This window comes from Colobus angolensis, unplaced genomic scaffold, assembly GCF_000951035.1.
Source record: "Colobus angolensis palliatus isolate OR3802 unplaced genomic scaffold, Cang.pa_1.0 Scaffold48, whole genome shotgun sequence".
Classification (NCBI taxonomy): domain Eukaryota; kingdom Metazoa; phylum Chordata; class Mammalia; order Primates; family Cercopithecidae; genus Colobus; species Colobus angolensis.
In genome coordinates, this window is record NW_012118265.1 from 4,179,339 (window position 1) to 4,195,878 (window position 16,540).

General features: G+C 42.9%; 1 long non-coding RNA gene across 1 annotated transcript in view; it reads left to right on the plus strand.

Annotated features, from left to right (window-relative positions):
- LOC105523906 overlaps positions 1–16,540 on the plus strand; it is a 19,595-nt gene extending 3,055 nt beyond the window's left edge. The window contains exons 2-4 of the long non-coding RNA XR_001003664.1: positions 236–479; positions 1,287–1,364; positions 16,270–16,540. This is a non-coding gene — a long non-coding RNA (uncharacterized LOC105523906). The remainder of the gene's footprint in view (positions 1–235; positions 480–1,286; positions 1,365–16,269) is intronic.

The window sequence follows — 16,540 nt, forward strand, 5'->3', positions numbered from 1 at the left end:
TTTTTTTTTTTTTTTTGAGACAGAGTCTTGCTCTGTTGCCCAGGCTGGAGTGCAGTGGCACAATCTTGGCTCACTGACAGCTTGGCCTTCTGGGTTCACGTCATTCTCCTGCCTCAGCCTCCCGAGTAGCTGGGACTACAGGAGCCCGCCACCACGCCCGGCTAATTTTTTGTATATTTAGTAGAGACGGGGTTTCACCATGTTAGTCAGGATGGTCTCAATCTCCTGCTCTCAGGTAATCCACCCGCCTTGGCCTCTCCAAGTGCTGGGATTACAGGTGTGAGCCACCGTACCTGGCCAGAAACTGCCACTTTTAAACCATCAGATCTCATTGAGAACTCCCTCACTATCATGAGACCACATGAGGGAAACCACTCCCATGATCTGATCACTGCCCACCAGGTCCTGCCCTCAACACGTGGGGATTACAATTCAAAATGAGATTTTGGTTGGGATACAGAGCCAAACCGTATCAAGAAGTAACAGATTTTTTAAAAATTTCCTATCTTAAGTATATAATATTATGTAATTGTATTATATATATATAATATTGTATATTGTCATAGTTTGAGATTTTGTTTGCCTTTCTTTAATTTTGTTTTTAATTGGCACATCATAATTGTACATATTCATGGGATACAGTGTGATGTTTCAATACATGATACATTGTGTGAAAATCAAATCAGAATATTTAGAATATCCATCACCTCTTATATTTATCATTTGTATTAGTTCCTTCTCACTCTGCTAATAAAGACATACTTGAGACTGGGTAACTTATAAAGGAAAGAGGTTTAATTTACTCACAGTTCAGCATGACTGGAGAGGCCTCAGGAAACTTACAATTATGGCCGAAGGGAAAGCAAACACATCCTTCTTCACATGACGGCAGGAAGGAGAAGTGCCGTGCAAAAGTGGGGAAAGCCCCTTATAAAACCATCTGATCTCATGAGAACTCACTCACTATCATAAGAACAGCAGCATGGTGGTAATTGCCCCCATGATTCAATTACATCCCACAGGGTTCCTCCCACGACGCATGGGGATTATGGGAACTACAATTCAAGATGACATTTGGGTGGGGACACAGCCAAACTATATAATCATTTCTTTGTGATGAGAACATTCAATATTCTCTCTTCTAGCTATTTTAAAATATGTAATATTGTTAACCATAGTTACTCTACTGTGCAGTAGAACTCCAGCCCTTATTCCTCCTATCTAACTGTAACTTTGTACTTGTTGACCAACCTCTCTTTATTTTCTCTCTGTCCTCCCCTCCCCAGCATCTGGTAACCACTGTCCTACTCAATACTTCTGTGAGATCAACTTCTTTGGATTCCACGTATGATCAAGATCATGAGGTATTTGTCTTTCTATGCCTGGCTTATTTCACTTCACATAATGTCCTCCAGGTTCATCCATGTTGTTGTGTATGACAGGATTTAATTCTTTTTTATGGCTGAATAGTATTCCATTGTATCTATATACCAGTTTTTCTTTTTTTGAGACAGATTCTTGCTCTATTGTCTAGGCTAGAGTGCAGCGGTGCAATCATGGCCCACTGCAGCCTCAAACTCCTGGGTTCAAGCGATCCTTCCACCTCAGCCTCCCCAGTAGCTAAGACTACAGGTGTGTGCCATCATGCCTGGCTAATTTTTAAATTTTCTGTAGAGACAGAGTCTTACTATTTTGCACAGGCTGGTCTTGAACTCCTGGTCTCAAGTGAGTCTCCCACCTTGGCCTCCCAAAGTTCTGGCAGTGTAGGTGTGAGCCACCATACTCTGGCAGATTATTATCATTATTATTATTATTTAGCTTTTGAGTTCCTCATATATTCTGATATAAACCCCTTGTCAGATGTATGATTTGCAAATATTTTCTCCTGTTCTGCAACTTGTCTCTTCACTCCGTTGATTGTTTCCTTTGCTGTGCAGAAGCTTTTTAATTTGAAATAATTCATTTGTCTATTTTTCTTTTTGTTGCTTGTGCTTTTGGGGTCTTATCAAAAAAATCCTTGCTCAGAACAATGTCATGAAGCATTTCCCCTATGTTTTCTTCTACTAGTTTTATTGTTTCAGGTCTTACACTTAAGTCTTTAATCCATTTTGATTTGATTTTTGTATGTGGTAAAATATACGGGTCTAGCTTTATTCTTCTGCATGTGGATATCCAATTTCCATCACCATGTATTGAAGAGACTGTCTTTTCTCCATTGTGCTTTCTTGGAACCTTTGTCGAAAATCAGTTGGCTCTAAGTATGTGAATTTATTTTTGTGTTCCCCATTCTGTCCCATTGGTCTGTGTGTCTGATTTTTTTGTCAGTATCATGTTGTTTTAGTTACTACAGCTTTGTAGTATATTTTGAAGTCAGGTAGTGTGATGCCTCCAGCTTTGTTCCTTTTGTTTCCTTTTCTGTTTTCCATTTTCTCTCAAAGACTGCCATGAATACCACCGCTTTGAGAAAGGCAGGAAAGTGAATTTTTGTCCAGCTTAAACTTTTTATTTGCATATAGAATATTTTGAATGGGCTATAGATAGCTCCCTAGCACATCCATGAAGAAAGTACAGTATCTCTTCAGAATACCTTAATTAAGCATTGTTCTGATTGATGGTAGAAGAACAACTTGAAAGAACTGTAGCTTTGATGATGGCTAATTAAGAATGTTCCTAAAGCTGGGCGCGATGGCTCGTACCTGTAATCCTAGCACTTTGGGAGGCCAAGGTGGTAGGATTGCTTGAACCCAGGGGGTTGAGGCTGCAGTGAGCTGTGATTGCACCCCTGCACTCCAGCCTGGGCAACAGAAAAAAAAAGTGCCTGGTTACATTAGCTATGAGGGGCATCTTTCTAAACATCACATTCTCTTCTCCCGACAAGCTCTTTTCAGAAAGTGATTTCTGAATGCCCATTTCTGCCTCTTAATTAGCAGTGGCATCCACTTTATCCTTGCTCTTAATATTTTGTTATTGTTGTTACTATTCATGTAGTCTTGTCTCCTTAAATACTTGGTTATTTTTTATCCTATGCCAGCCTTAAATACTTGGTTATTTTTAATCCTATGCCAGATGTTATTTGAGAAAAAAATGGTGGACAAATTTGAGGTTCAGGATTAAGTTCCTCTGGAAGAAATTATATTTGCTTTAGGAAGGCACCTAGGAGGCCTCATAATCCAGGATCATCTTAATCCAATTTCAGTGATTACAATGATTCAAAACTAGATTGTGTCCCTACAAGGATATTCTATTTCTACTTCACCCTTATGCTTAAAATATGCTTAAAATGCAGCCCTTCAGGCCCCAGTCTCAAGTGGGGAGTTACCAGCACCTCTCTTCTACCCTTGGTTGGCTTTGACTCTCATTTTTCCATTTTCTTAGCCAGTCAAGACCATTATAAATCTTACTCAGACTCTCAGTTACCTGTTCTAGAATTGGCAAATGCTTCAGGGGAAAAACAACCCCAAAGACACCTCTCCAGATTCTCCTCTTCTTCATTATCTTAGCCTAGTTATTTTAAAGTGCCTTGCTAGTTCTTCTGTGCCTTTATGAGTTTTCAACAAATACATTTGTCTGGCTTTTGTAGATGTCCTCAGTGGGAAAATTACATAGCTCATCATTACTGGAATAGAAGTACTTTATGGAAAGTAGCAACTGTCTTTGGTGGGGAAATATATAAAAGGTGATACTGTGGTCTGAATGTGCTCCAGAGTCCATGTGTTGAAACTTAATCATCAGTGTGAGAGTATTAAGAGGTGGAGGCCTTTAGGGAGTGAGTCAGTCATGAGGGCAGAGCCCTCATGAATGGGATTAATTACCTTGCAAAAGGGCTTGAGAGAACTTGCATCTCTTTTATACATCCGCCATGTGAGGACACAGTGTTTGTCACTCCTGGACACAGCAACAAGGCACCATCTTGGTAGCCGAGAGACTGGGCCCTCATCAGGCACTAAACCTGGTGGCACCTTGGTCTTGGACTTCCCAGTCCTCAGAACTGTGAAAAGTTTCTGTTGTTTATAAATTACCCAGTCTGTGGCATTTTGTTTTCGAAGTACAAATGGACTAAGATAGGTAGGTTTATGGGAATGAGTGCATGAAATCTCAACCTTAGGAAAGGATATAGGGTTGAAGTTCTAGGAAGGAAGCTTTGTCTTCTAAAGAAGATATAGGGTAGATTGTGTAACAAAGAAAAATACGTTAGTTCCAACAAGATTGCAGTGCATTGATTTCTCTCCCATAGTAGTCCAGAAGAAGATAGTTTAGGTTATTGGGGCAGCTCTGATCTACAAGCATCCAGGGACTTAGGTTTCATCTATTTGTTGCACCACCATCCCCTAAGATGAGGTCCTCACCCTCACACTAAATACCATATCAATATTCCGGTTGGGAAGGAAAGAGGAAGAAGAAGGCAGCCAGATTTTTGCTTGCTTGCTTGTTTATTTTAAATAATACAATCTGGAAGTTGAATGTATCACTTCCATCCACACATTATTGGTCCAAACCAATTATTTGCACAGCCATAGCTAGAGGCCAGAGAGGATTGGACGCATCACTTCTTGCTGGGAAACTGTATGACTTGCTAAAAGTTGTGACAGCATGTAGGGATGGCCAGTGATTGTAATGTAGGAAGAAGAGTCGCATAGACCCTGGGGAACAATTAGCAGTCTCCATCATGGACCCTGGTTAAGAGAGGTAGAGAATTACATCTAATTCCCACAGTGGGCTAATGGGACAAGCCCAGCCAGGAGAGACACCAATATGGCTTCATACATGAGGAGGGACACCTGATCCTTCTGTGTGTTAAGGGAGGATGAATTCAAGTGGTGGTTGTCAAACTAGAGCATGCGTCAGAATTATGTGGAAGGCTTATTAAAATATAGATTGCTGGCTGGGCATGGTGGCTCATGCCTGTAATCTCAGCACTTTGGGAGGCTGAGGCAGGTGGATTGCCTGAGCTCAGAGTTTGTGATCAACCTGGGCAACACGGTGAAACCCCGTATCTACTAAAATTAAAAAAAAAAAATGAGCTGGGCGTGGCAGTGTGCATTTGTAATTCCAGCTACTTGGAAGGCTGAGGCAGAAGAATTACTTTAACTTGGGAGGCGGAGGTTGCACTGAGCTGAGATTGCGCCACTGCATTCCAGCCTACGCGACAGAGTGAGACTCCATCACACACACACACATACCCACACATACACACACACAAAAGGATTGCTGGCAAGATGGCTGAATAGGAACAGCTCCAGTCTGCAGCTCCAAGGGAGATCAATGCAGAAGGTGGGTGATTTCTGCATTTCCAACTGAGGTATCTAGTTCATCTCATTGGGACTGGTTAGACAGTGGGTGCAGCCCACAGAGGGCGAGCTGAAGCAGGGTGGGGTGTTGCCTTACCTGAGAAGTATAAGCGATTGGGGAACACCCTTCCCTAGCCAGGGGAAGCCATGAGGGACTGTGCCATGAGGAATGGTGCACTCTGGCGTAGATACTACGGTTTTCCCATGATCTTTGCAACCTGCACAGCAGGAGATTCCCTCTGGTGCCTAGGCCACCAGGGCCCTGGGTTTCAATCATAAAACTAGGTGGTCATTGGGGCAGACACTGAGCTAGCTGCAGGAGTTTTTTTTTCGTACCCCAGTGGCACCTGGAATGCCAGCAAGAGAGAACCATTCACTCCCCTGGAAAGGGGGCTGAAGCCAGGGAGCCAAGTGGACTAGCTCAGCAGATCCCACCCCAACAGAGCCCAGCAAGCTAAGATCCACTGGCTTGAAATTCTTGCTGCCAGCACAACAATCTGAGGTCAACCTGGGATGCTCAAGCTTGGTGGGGGGAAGGGCATCCACCATTACTAAGGCTTGAGTAGGTAGTTTTCCCCTCACAGTGTAAACAAAGCCACCAGGAAGTTTGGACTGGATGGAACCCACTGCAGCTCTGCAAATCTGCTCTGTAGCCAGACTGCCTCTCTAGATTCCTGCTCTCTGGGCAGGGCATCCCTGAAAAAAAGGCAGCAGCCCCAGTCAGGGGCTTATAGATAAAATCCCCATCTCCCTGGGACAGAACAACTGGGGGAAGGGGCAGCTGTAGGTGCAGCTTCAGTGACTTAAACGTTCCAGCCTGCCAGCTCTGAAGAGAGCAGCTGATCTTCCAGCACAGTGTTCAAGCTCTGCTAAGGGTCAGACTGCCTCCTCAAGTGGTTCCTTGACCCCTGTGTCTCCTGACTGGGAGACAACCTCCCATCAGGGGCCGACAGACACCTCATACAAGAGAGCTCTGGCTGGCATCTGGCTGGTGCCCCTCTGGGATGAAGCTTCCAGAGGAAGGAATAGGCAGCAGTCTTTGCTGTTCTGCAGCCTCCGCTGGTGATACCCACGCAAACAGGGTCTGGAGTGGATCTCCAGCAAACTCCAGCAGACCTGCAGCAGAGGGGCCTGACTGTTAGAAGGAAAACTAACAAACAGAAAGGAATAGCATCAACATCAACAAAAAGGATGTCCACTCAGGGACCCCATCCAAAGGTCACCAACATCAAAGACCAAAGGTTGATAAATCCATGAAGATGTGGAGAAACCAGTGCAAAAAGCCTGAAAATTCCAAAACCCAGAATGTCTCTTCTCCTCCAAGGGATCATGACTCCTTGCCAGCATGGGAACAAAACTGGACAGAGAATGAGTTTGATGAACTGACAGAAGTAAGCTTCAGAAGGTGGGTAGTAACAAACTCCTTCAAGCTAAAGGAGCATGTTCGAACCCAGTGCAAGGAAGCTAAGAACCTTGAAAAAAGGTTAGAGGAATTGCTAACTAGAATAACCAGTTTAGAGAAGAACATAAATGACCTGATGGAACTGAAAAACACAGCACGAGAACTTCATGAAACATACATAAGTATCAACAGCCAAATTGATCAAACGGAAGAAAGGATATCAGAGACTGAAGATCAACTTAGTGAAATCAAGTGAGAAAACAAGATTGGAGAAAAAAGAATGAAAAGGAATATGGGACTATGAAATCCAAGAATTATGGGACTGTGTGAAAAGACCAAATCTACATTGATTGGTGTACCTGAAAGTGACGGTGAGAATGGAACCAACTTGGAAAATACTCTTCAGAATATTATCCAGGAGAACTTCCCCAACCTAGCAAGACGGCCAACATTCAAATTCAGGAAATACAGAGAACACCACAAAGATACTCCTTGAGAAGAGCAACTGCAAGACACATAATCGTCAGATTCACCAAGGTTGAAATGAAGGAAAAAATGTTAAAGGTAGCCAGAAGGAAACGTCAGGTTACCCACAAAGGGAAGCCCATGAGACTAACAGCAGATCTCTGCAGAAATCCTACAAGCCAAAAGAGTGGGGGCCAATATTCAACATGCTTAAAGAAAAGAATTCTTAAAGAAAAGAATTTTCAACCCAGAATTCACATCCAGCCAAACTAAACTTCATAAGTGAAGGAGAAATAAAATCCTTTACAGACAAGCAAATGCTGAGAGATTTTGTCACCACCAGGCCTGCCTTACAAGAGCTCCTGAAGGAAGCGTTAAACATGGAAAGGAACAACCAGTACCAGCCACTGCAAAAACATACCAAGTAAAGACCATCAACACTATGAAGAAACTGCATCAACTAATGGCAAAATAACCAGCTAGCATCATAATGACAGGATCAAAATCACACATAACATATTAACTTAAATGTAAATGGGCTAAATGCTGCAATTAAAAGACACAGACTGGCAAATTGGATAAAGATTCAAGACCCATCAGTGTGCTGCATTGAGGAGACCCATCTCACGTGCAAAGATACACATAGACTCAAAATAAAGAGATGGAGGAATATTTGCCAAGCACATGGAAAGCAAAAAAAAGCAAGGGTTGCAATTCTAGGCTCAGATAAAACACACTTTAAACCCACAAAGATCAAAAGAGACAAGGACATTACATAATGGTAAAGGGATCAATGCAACAAGAAGAGCTAACTATCCCAAATATATATGCACCCAATACAGGAGCACCCAGATTCATAAAGCAAGTTCTTAGAGACCTACAAAGAGACTTAGACTCCCACACAATAATAGTGGGAGACTTTAACACCCCACTGTCAATATTAGATCAAGGAGACAGAAAATTAACAAGGATATTCAAGACTTGAACACAGCTCTGGACTAAATGGACCTAAGAGACATCTACAGAACTCACCACTCCAAATCAACAGAATATACATTCTTCTCAGTACCACATCACACTTATTCTAAAATTGACCACATAATTGGAAGTAAAACACTCCTCAGCAAATGCAAAAGAACAGAAATCATAACAGTCTCTCAGACCACAGTGCAATCAAATTAGAACTCAGGATTAAGAAACTCACTAAAAACTGCGCAACTACATGAAAACTGAACAACCTGCTCCTGAATGACTACTGGGTAAATAATGAAGATAAGGCAGCAATAAATAAGTTATTTAAAACCAATGAGAACAAAGACACAATGTACTAGAATCTCTGGGACACATTTAAAGTAGTGTTTAGAGGGAAATTTATAACACTAAATGCCCACAAGAGAAAGCATAAAAGATCTAAAATCGACACTGTAACATCACAATTAAAAGAACCAGAGAAGCAAGAGCAAACAAATTCAAAAGCTAGTGTAAGACAAGAAATAGCTAAGATCATAGCAGAACTGAAGGAGATAGAGACATGAAAAACCCTTCAAAAAATCAGTGAATCCAGGAGCTGGTTTTTTTAAAAGATCAACAAAATAGATAGACAACTAGTCAGACTAACAAAGAAGAAAAGAGAGAAGAATCAAATAGATGCAATAAATGGTAAAGAGGATATCACCACTGATCCCACAGAAATACAAAATACAAATATCACCACTGATCCCACCACTGATCCCATCAGAGAATACTATAAACACCTCTATGCAAATAAACTAGAAAATCTAGAAGAAATGACTGGGCGTGGTGGCTCACGCCTGTAATCCCAGCACTTCAGGAGGCTGAGGCGGGTGGATCATAAGGTCAGGAGATCGAGACCATCCTGACTAACATGGTGAAACCCCGTCTCTACTAAAAATGCAAAAAATTAGCCGGGTGTGGCGGCAGGTGCCTGTAGTCCCAGCTGCTCGGGAGGCTGAGGCAGGAGAATGGCATGAACCTAGGAGGCAGAGCTTGCAGTGAGCAGAGATCGCGCCACTATACTCCAGCCTGGGCGACAGAGCAAGACTCTGTCTCAAAAAAAAAAAAAATCTAGAAGAAATGGATAAATTCCTGGACACATACACCCTCCCAAGTCTAAAAAAGGAAGAAGTCGAATCCCTGAATAGACCAATAACAAGTTCTGAAATTGAGGCAGTAATTAATAGCCTACCAACCAAAAAAAGTCTAGGACTAGACGGATTCACAGCCAAATTCTACCAGAGGTACACAAAGGAGCTGGTACCATTCCTTCTGAAACTATTTCAAACCTAACTCATTTTATGAGGCCAGGATCATCCTGATACCAAAACCTGGCAGAGACACAACAAAAAAAGAAAATTTCAGACCAATATCCCTGAAGAACATCGATGCGAAAATCCTCAATAAAATATTGGCAAACTGAATCCAGCAACACATCAAAAAACTTATTCACCATGACCAAGTCGGCTTCATCCCTGGGATGCAAGCCTGGTTTAACATCCACAAATCAATAAATGTAATCCATCACATAAACAGAACCAACGACAAAACCACATGATTATCTCAGTAGATGCAGAAAAGACCTTCGACAAAATTCAACAGCCCTTCATGCTAAAAACTCTGAATAAACTAGGTATTGATGGAACGTATCTCAAAATAATAAGAGCTATTTATGACAAACCCACAGCCAATATCATACTGAATTGGGAAAAACTGAAAACATTCCCTTTGAAAACTGGCACAAGACAAGGATGTCCTCTCTCATCACTCCTATTCAACATAGTGTTGGAAGTTCTGGCCAGGGCAATCAGGCAAGAGAAAGAAATCAAGGGTATTCAAATAGGAAGAAAGGAAGTCAAGTTGTCTCTGTTTGCAGATGACATGATTGTATATTTAGAAAACCCCATTGTTAGAATGGTGATCATTAAAAAGTCAAGAAACAACAGATGCTGGGGAGGATGTGGAGAAATAGGAATGCTTTTACACTGTTGGTGGGAGTGTAAATAAGTTCAACCATTGTGGAAGACAGTGTGACAATTCCTCAAGAATCTAGAACCAGAAATACCATCTGACCTTGCAATCCCATTACTGGGTATATACCCAAAGGATTATAAATCATTCTACTATAAAGACACATGCCCACGTATGTTTATTTCAGCACTGTTCACAATGGCAAAGACTTAGAACCAACCCAAATGCCCATCAGTGATAGACTAGATAAAGAAAATGTGGCACATATACACCATGGAATACTATGCACCCATAAAAAGGGCTGAGTTCATCTCCTTTGCAGGGACATGGATGAAGCTGGAAACCGTCATTCTCAGCAAACTAACACAAGAACAGAAAACCAAACACCGCATGTTCTCATTTGTAAGTGGGAGTTGAACAATGAGAAAGCATGGACACAGGGAGGGGAACATCACACACCAGGGCCTGTTGGGGAGTGGGGAGCTAGGGGAGGGATAGCATTAGGAGAAATACCTAATGTAGATGACAGGTTGATGGGTGCAGCAAATCACCATGGCATGTGTATACTTATGTAACAAATGTACATGTTCTGCACATGTATCCCAGAACTTAAAGTGTGAATATATATATATACACACACACACATAGATAGATAGATAGATAGATAGATTGCTGAGTGTCATCCCCTGGACTTTTTTTTTTTTTTTTTGAGACAGGTTCTTGCTCTGTTGCCCATGCTGCTGTGCAGTGGCACTTTCATAGCTCACTATAACCTTGAACTCCCAGGCTCAAGTGAGTCTCCTACCTCAGCGTCCTGAGTAGCTAGGACTGCAGGAGCATACCACCATGCCTGGCTAATTTTTTTTTTTTTTTTTGAGAGATTGGGTCTTCCTATGTTGTTGCCCAGGTTAACCTCAAACTCTTGGCCTCAAGTGATTCTCCTGTGGTGGCCTTCAATGTGCTGGATTACAGGTGTGAGTCACGGCACCTGGGCTCCCCTGGATTTTTGATTCTGTAGGTCTGGGACAGATCTGAGAATTTTTTTTTTTTTTTTTTTTTGTGATAGAGTCTGGCTCTGTCGCCCAGGCTGGAGTGCAGTTGTGCAATCTCAGTTCACTGCAAGCTCCACCTCCCGGGTTCACGCCATTCTCCTGCCTCAGCCTCCCGAGTAGCTGGGACTACAGGCACCCGCCACCTTGCCCGGCTAGTTTTTTTTTGTTTGTTTTGTAGTTTTAGTAGAGACGGGGTTTCACCATGTTAACCAGGATGGTCTCGATCTCCTGACCTCGTGATCCGCCCACCTCAGCCTCCCAGAGTGTTGAGATTACAGGCTTGAGCCACTGCGCCCAACCTAGAATTTTTATTTCTAATAATTTTCCAAATGATGCTGATGCAGCTGCTTCAGGGATGAAACTTTAAGAACACCGCATCTTGTGCTCAGTTAGCTTCTATTGGATTTGCTTCTGCGAGTTGATGAAAAAGAATGTATGTATAACAATAATATAATCGAACTCGACATTTTCAGCTGGGGGTTTTAGAATCCTTCACCATTGTATTATTGAGGGGATCATTGAAGTCTAGGTAAACTCCTTAACATGGATGAACATAATCACTTCACTTTTTGATTTCTTAATACCTGCTTTCTTTCTCCCTTGTTAATCCCAATAGAATATCCTGGAAAGCCAGTTGAAGCTCCTCACTTGAAGAATCACTGATTAGCAGATTTCAGTGTGTGCTTACTTCAGAAAGACGTGTACAGCATATTATTTTTATAGCTTTTAATTCATACTTTAATGAGAATTTTATGAATAGAGGTAGGTCTTGGTTCTTCAGTACAAGATAGAGCATGATTTGTTTAATTGATTCCCTTTTTAAATTTATTTTATTTTATTTTATTTTTGAGATGGAGTCTCGTTCTGTCACCCAGCTTGGGGTGCAGTGGTGCAATCTCTGCTCACTGCAAGCTCCGTCTCCTGGGTTCACGCCATTCTCCTGCCTCAGCCTCCCGAGTAGCTGGGACTACAGGCGCCTGCCTCCATGCCCGGCTAATTTTTTTGTATATTTAGTAGAGACAGGGTTTCACCGTGTTAGCCAGGATGGTCTCAATCTCCTGACCTAGTGATCCACCCGCCCCAGCCTTCCAAAGTGGTGAGATTACAGGCTTGAACCACCACTCCTGGCCCCCTTTTTTAATTTTAAGAGATTGAATTTTTTAAGTAACTGAATTCCCATATCAGCTATAGAATGGAATTAAAAACAAGGACAGATCAATTTGAAAATGATTATGTCAGACCAGGCTCGGTGGCTCATGCCTGTAATCCCAGCACTTTGGGAGGCCGATTTGGGTGGATCAGCTGATGTTGGGAGTTGGAGACCAGCCTGACCAACATGGGAAACCCCGTCTCTACTAAAAATACAAAATTAGCCAGGTGTGATGGTACATTTCTGTAGTCCCAGCTACTTGGGAAGTGGAGGCTTGAACCAGATTTGCTTGAACCGGAAAGGCAGAGGTTGCAGTGAGCCGAGATCTTGCCATTGCACTCCAGCCTGGGCGACAAGAGCGAAACACCATCTCAAAAAAATAAAAATTAAAAAAATAATAATAATTATGTCTTCCGGGGAAATTACTAAAATGGATGGAATCTATAGGTATCATTTTTGATGACTGGCATCTGCAACTTAGCTGAGGTTGGGTCGTTTTATTTCCAATTTCAGTTGCATTTAGCAGGCAAGGGGGAGAGGTGATCCTTTACTCCTTGTTATTGAAATCGTTCTGAAGTGGGATAGTAGAGGACAGAACTGGAAAAACAGGAAGGAGCCCAAGTGTGAAGGAAACAAAAAAGGTGGCACTAACAGGGACAGAAGCAAGGCCCAGGGCGTCATGTCCCAAGCAGCAGGTGGCTAGTCCTGTGCTGTTCTTTTCTCAAGCATAGAGAATCTAATCTGGTGGAAACGAGTTGGAGATGCAGTTTCAAGAGAAAACTTGCTGAGTGTCTTGATGTTAGATACTGAGGCAGATCACTACAATCATTATATCAAAAGTTCAGGCAAGGAATCTGAATAGATAGAAAAGCCAAGAGACCTAGACAGGAGAAGAGGTCAGGTGGGACTGTAGCCACCACCCAATACTGTGCCTGAAGCATTCAGGGAACTGGATCTCATTTGAGGAGAAGTAACTGTCAGTTCCAGCTCTACTAGTTTTGTGGGGAAGCACATTATAGAGAGGGGCAGGGTGGCTTCTGGGCAGTTAGATGCTGTTTCAAACAAGTAGGTGACACTGCCTGGACTAAAAAAGTGACTCTTTCTGGTGCTGAAGTCTTTGGGGCACCCAGGCTGAGTCAGAAAGGCCCTACCCTTAAAGCTACCCATCCAGAATACCCTGATGAAATGGAAGACCTCAAATCCCAGGAAGACTTGAGACGCTTTTCCTCTAAAAAGTGGTGCATTGACTGATTGATTGATTGATTGAAATAGGGTCTCACTCTGTCACCCAGGCTGGAGTACAGTGGCATAATCATAGCTCATTGCAGCCTTGACATCCTCAGTTTAAGTGATCTTCCTGCCTCCCAAGTAAGTGGGATCACAGGTGTGTGCCACCACACCTGGCTAATTTTTTTAATTTAAAAAAGTTTTTGTAGAGACAAGGTCTCACTATGTTGCCCAGGTTGGTCTTTTTTTTTTTTTTTTTTTGAGGCGGAGTCTCGCTCTGTCGCCCAGACTGGAGTGCAGTGGCCAGATCTCAGCTCACTGCAAGCTCCGCCTCCTGGGTTTACGCCATTCTCCTGCCTCAGCCTCCCGAGTAGCTGGGACTACAGGCGCCCGCCACCTCGCCCGGCTAGTTTTTGTATTTTTAGTAGAGACAGGGTTTCACCATGTTAGCCAGGATGGTCTCGATCTCCTGACCTCGTGATCCGCCCGTCTCGGCCTCCCAAAGTGCTGGGATTACAGGCTTGAGCCACCGCGCCCGGCCTCCAGGTTGGTCTTGAACTCCTGAGCTCAGGTGATCCTTCTGCCTCAGCCTCCCAAAGTACTAGGATTACAGGCATGAGCCACTGCACCCCTTCGTTTGGGCCAACTTTTCCCATTTGGAATGGGTGTATTTACCTAATGCTTGTATCCCCATTGTATTTAGGAAGTAACTAACTTGCTTTTGATTTTACAGGCTCATAGGTGAAGGGACTTGCGTTGTCTCAGATGAGACTTTGGACTGTGGACTTTTGAGTTAATGCTCAAATGGGTTGACTTTGAGGGACCGTTGGGAAGGCTTGGTTGGTTTTGAAATGTGAGGACATGAGATTTGGAAGGGGCTGGGGTGGAATGATATAGTTTGACTGTCCCCAACCAAATCTCACCTCGAATTGTAATAATCCCCACATGTCAAAGGTGGGACCAGGTAGAGATAATTAAATCATGGAGGTCATTTCCCTCATACTGTTCTCATGACAATGAATAAGTCTCATGATATCTGATGGTTTTATAAATGGGAGTTCCCCTGCACATGCTCTCTTGCCTGCTGCCATGTAAGACATGCCTTTGCGCCTCCTTTGTCTTCCACCATGAATGTGAGGCCTCCCCAGCCATGTGGAGCTGTGAGTCCATTAAGCTTTTTTTTCTTTATAAACTACCCAGTCTCGGGTAGGTCTTTATTACAGCATGAGAACAGACTAATACACTGCTATAACAAATTACCATAGACTGGATGGCTTATAAACAGTGGAAATTTATTTCTCACAATTCTGGAGGCTGTGGGAAATAAATCAGGGTGCCAGCATGGTCAGGTTCTGGGGAGGGCCCTCTTGCAGGTTGCAGGCTGCTTTCTTCCCATTTTATCTCACATGAAGCAAAGACAGTGAGAAAGCTCTCTGGGGTTCCTTTTGTAAGGACACTAATCCCATTCATGAGGACTCTACCCTCATGACCTAATTACCTCCTGAAGACCTTACCTCCTAATACTATCATAGTGGGGGTTAGGATTTCAACATATGAATTTTGGGAGGACACAGACATTTAGTCCATTGCAAACCCCTTTGAGTCAGTAACTGTCCAGTTGTGAGAAATTAAAAGAGAAAAATCATGTGTCTCTAGGGGCAAAACTCAGGTGAGAGGGGAAATTTGGTGTGGCTCTGGAATCCTACATCAGCAAAGTGGCTCCGTCTATAATTCAGCCCTTTCTATTCACTCTTATTTAACTTTATAACAGTAGTTCATTTTATGTTTTTTCATTTTACAGATGAGGAAACAGAGTCAGAGAGAGGCCAAATACCCTGCCCTAAGTCCCACAGGCAGCAGGTGAAGCTAGAATTGAACCTAAGTGGTCTAGCTCCAGCAGCTGAGCTGTCACTGAGCTATGCTGTCTCTCTGTATCTTCATCCTCCTGTCCTTACCAGTAGAGTGGATCCTTCTTGTCTACATTTAAACACGCCTCATCTTGCCATCTTAAATGCAGCCCTCCCTCGACCAGATATCTGCCTGCTGCTACTTCCCCCTCTCTGCCTTTTACTGACACAGATTTGAAGGAGCTGACCACTTGTATTTTCTGTTTCCTTACCTCTCCCACAGTGCTCACCTTGCTCCAGGCTGATTTCAGCTCCCACCATTCAGCCACATCCACTGCTGCTAAGGTCACCATAACATCTCTGGTGCTGAATCCGATGGAGATTTTTTGGTCATCATGTTGTACATCTCCTCTTGGCAGTTTCCAGTATTGTGATTCCCTGTCTCCTTGAGACTGTCTCATCTCTTGGCTTGGATAACTCTCAGTTTTCATCCTACCTCTTTAGTCTTCCTCCTTAACTCTTCTGCTTGGCTAATATTCTTCTATGAAACCTTTACATATTGCAGTGACTCATGCCTCATCCCTGATCTCCCTTCACTTCTAAATCTACCCCTTTTCCCTAAATAAGCTTATCTCCACCCATGACCACATTTACCATGTACACCCTGAGGATCCAAGTGTGTACCTCTAGATGACATCAGGACCCTATATCCATCATGTATCCCTTGATTTTGCTCCTTTTTTTTTTTAACTGATAGAGTTGATAATTTTATTTTCACATTTCACAATACAAATGAAAACTGCACTTTTTCTGGTCCCACTTCTCCCCTCCAATACTATTCTCTTTTTGATAGGAAGGAGGAGCAAGTCTTCTTTGTCATGCTGTTAAGAAAACACCCAGAGTCATAGCACCATGATCTCCCAGTGAAGCAGAACAAGTAATATAAAACTGATCTAAAGAGGCCTTGCCTCTATTCTTATCTGTCTGGTCAAGTCATTTGGGGCCAAGTGGGCACCATTGTGGGAGGGTGGGAGGACTCATCACTGGCGGCCCAGGCATCATTGGCATATGGCCTCCTGTATTCGTCTGTTCTCATGCTGCAAATAAAGACATACTTGAGACTG